This window comes from Mycteria americana, chromosome 1 (assembly GCF_035582795.1).
Source record: "Mycteria americana isolate JAX WOST 10 ecotype Jacksonville Zoo and Gardens chromosome 1, USCA_MyAme_1.0, whole genome shotgun sequence".
NCBI lineage: Eukaryota > Metazoa > Chordata > Aves > Ciconiiformes > Ciconiidae > Mycteria > Mycteria americana.
In genome coordinates, this window is record NC_134365.1 from 195,549,684 (window position 1) to 195,553,436 (window position 3,753).

Consider the following 3,753-nt stretch of genomic DNA (forward strand, 5'->3'; position numbering starts at 1 on the left):
GAATTTAAAAACTCAAATGCTGGTAAGCAAACATTTCTTATTTCCCGAAATACCTTTTTTTTTTTTTTAAGTCTCATGATTTAAGAGAGTATTGAGTCATGATTTTTCTTTTTAATAAATCAGTATAGCACCACTGTATTCCTCCATGACAGAATAAAATTAAAATGTTTACTGGATAGGCATTGACTGTGTGGTTGATTATTGTGTAATTATGCAGCATAACCACAGACTCCAGAGAACTTGGGTGATGAGCTTCCTCATATTCAGGATAATATTAACAATAAGCAAGATATTTCATTGCTTAAATACTTTGTTTAATGGGTTCTCCGTATAAATAACTGACTAGGTGGTACAGTTCACAGCTTCCCTGATTCCTATGATATTCCATCTCTACTGGTAAAGATGAGATGCATAATTTAGTCTTAATACATTTCCAGGAGTGGAAGATGCTGCGCAGGCATTTTTAGAAATGTGATTCAGACACAGTAGCAAGCAAATAAATAAATAAATGAATGAACCTCTGTGTTATTAAGCTTCTGCTGTTGCTGCCAGACTGGTGTCAGACATAAACAGTAATTTAAACTAACTCTGGTTGGAAGCAGAAGTAAAGTGCGTGGATGAAAATCACAGCTAATTGCAACAGTTTTATCTCTTTACATACAAGTGTCACAGTAACGGCAGACATTTCCAGGCTGGATAATGAAGCTTTTCAAAGGTGGCAGTATGTCATTTAACTCAGCAGATCAGTTTAACCCTCTCTTCCAAAGATATTGTATGTAGTTCCTTGTAGGTTACAGCTTGGAATCCAGTTCTCCTGAACTTTACTAATCTGTCCCATAAGCTACTGACTAAGAACCACGTAGAGCCCAAATGAGTATCTCACGTCTACAGGAGCAGCATCCAGATGGGACCAGGCTTCCCCTGTGGTTTTGTGTGCAAACCAACGCACCGCTCCACAGAAAGGGCTCACCCAGGCTGTGCCGTCCTTTCAGCAAGAACCAACAACAGCTGAGCTACCGGAATGGGTTTAACCTCAGAACCCATTCTGTGCGCTGCCTGACACACAGGTGGCTTCCACCACGGTACTGTCCTCCATGTGGCATGCTCTGTGTAGCTGGCAGCAAGCTCTTAAAAAGACTGTCAAGACTCCACAAGTTTTCTCATGAAGGAGAATCAGGGTGTGTTTTGTGTCCTCTGGCTGGCAGAACAGGTAACAGCTAGCTGGCTTAGCTGTGCCCTTGCCATTATTCTATAGATGTTTCCCATGGTGCTTGTGACTCTCTTTACCAAGCTCTCAGACATCCTTTCCATGGCCAGAGATGTTGGCACATCACCTGATAGCAATGGGAAGAGAGATGTACGCCTGATGGTAGTAACACAGCACCAGGAGTTGCACTCCATCCATCCACAGTATGGAGCTGAGGGCTGAGAAGGACGGTAGTCTGCTCAGAACAGTTTTGAGCATCTCCAGTTCTCCCTCTAGAGAGGCAGGTTATTTGAGGGGGAATACCCCCAGCTGAAGTTCCTTTGCCCGTTATAACCAGGGACAAAACAGGGCTGAGAACACAGTACTGACTTGTTGCAGATGCTTCAGGGCACCTAGCTAGGAGAGGCTAATCAGCTGCTTGTGCTCGTGCCCAGGGGTACCCGGGCATTTCCCAAGTTAGATCTGGGCTTCCAGGTGTAGGCAATGCAGTTTCTTCAAATTTTGCAGGTAGGAGTGCCCTGTTGCCACGGCCTGGCCCATGTGTGAGGATCGCCGCTGCTCCATCAGGATTCCATATCAAAGACTGCCTTGGTGCTGTCTTCCCTGATGGAAGCAGCAGAGCTTCATTTCCAGGCTGGTCAAGTTCCTATGCTCTAGTTCCCATGTAACTTCCTCACCCCTCCCTTTGTTGCCTGGGAGAAGGTGAACTCTGCTTCAGGAACCCTTCTCTAAAGTGGGGAGAATAGTATGTTTCTGGTGCTGAAAAGTGATACGAAGATAAGATAAATACACCAGTGCTGGAAGGAAGCCAACTGGTAAAAACACAATGAGCCTAAGTAAGCCTGGCCTAAATCAAATGCGTTTTCTTTTGTCTTAAAAGGAAAATGGGTAACTTTGGTGCTATGTTGGTGCGGAAACTTAACAGCTGTGGCTTCTGCATCTTACTGAAAAGAATTACCAGTAAAGATTCACGTTGGGGTATTTCCCAATGAACACAGCCCAGCAGTGTCACCAGCTGCTGTGCAAATCTTGTCAAAGGGAAAAATGTCAGCCACGAAAAGAGAAGGAGCCCTTGGGAGGTGTGGCCGAGGACACGCCGTGCTCCCCCAGCACTCCGTACAACAGGCGTTTCCTCCTGCAGCTGTCCCGTCCCTCCTCACCGCTAGCAAGTGTCTGGTGGGGAATCTGCTAAGGAACGACGTGGTGTAACGGAGCAATGCAGGCTGGGCGGCAGAGGAATCACGCACAGCTGAAGGGTTATTTTGGGGGAAGGATGAAGCAACAAGGGTGTGCGCCTTTGACTCGTCCTGTGCTGATTAGGAATAGGATACTGAGACATCTTAAAAAAAGAGCAGAAGGGAAGAAGAAGGAAATACAACTGTGGGAATCGTCTGTCCCAACCTGGGGCTTAAAAGTCATACATCTAAGTCTGAGCTAATCAATCACTGTATACTCCATGTGCAGTCAATGGGAAAAGATGGACACCTTCAGAGAGCAGTTCCTCTCCTCCTAACGAAGATGCTTAAAATGGATCGGGTGACACACCTACGGGGTTTCTCTCCACTGACTAGAAAGAGAATATAGGATGACAAATTCAGAATAACCTAACATGTAGCTAGGTAGGTTGAATCCTGTTCTTGAAAACATCTTTATTTTTCTTGGTCTGGTTAGGGGGAGTGACACCCAAGATCAGTAGAGAGTCTGAGCCAAGAAGAAATACTGAGCTGCAATTTGACGCTCCTTTGGAGTGATCTTTTCCTCTTGCAACAGCCCAGCACACAACAGAGGCCCTATTCTTTAAGCACCATATTTACAAGGCCCATGGATCTATTCTCATGTTGCATCAGCACTTACAAGGACAAACTACCTTTTTTTTTTCCTTCCCTTTGAAGAGATTTGGCAAGCTCCATGCTCTTTTGCAATCAAAACAACAAGCTGCTGCATTATTCTAAATAGCCCTCTCTAAAGCCGATGGACCTCCAATATACAGGTGGGAAAATAGAGCCCATAGATCAATTTGCTACAGACCTTAGAAGAAATCTGATGCAATTGTGATAGGAATCAATAACCTAGAGATCGATACTTTTGTGTGTGTTCCTGTCTCTTAAAAAGCTGAGCTAGGAATTTACTAATGCCAAGTCAAATTACTGGCTGGGCAAATGTGTTCTTGGAGGATTAAAATAGTTCGCAAGTCCTGCCAGGCCTGCAGTGGCTGACAGCATAACTTCATTAGTGTAATATATTTCTAGGGCAAGGATAATTTCTCCAAATACACTTAAAATTTTTGGATGAAGTCATCTGCCTTGCCTCAGACTGCCATTAGAAATCGCGTCTCAGGCCAAGCCTTTGGTCTCTCATCGGCACCTGAACAGCGAGGACGGACGCTGCTCCTGTGCCGCTGCGGCCGTCCTGGCTCAGAGGGGTGCAAGAGCCGTGCGTCCTTCGCGTGGCTGGTGAGGAGAGGAGTGGAAGACCATCCGGCTGTGCTGTGCCTGCCACTCTGCACACCTGCAGTGACGCACCAACTCTGAAAACTTACTGTGTTG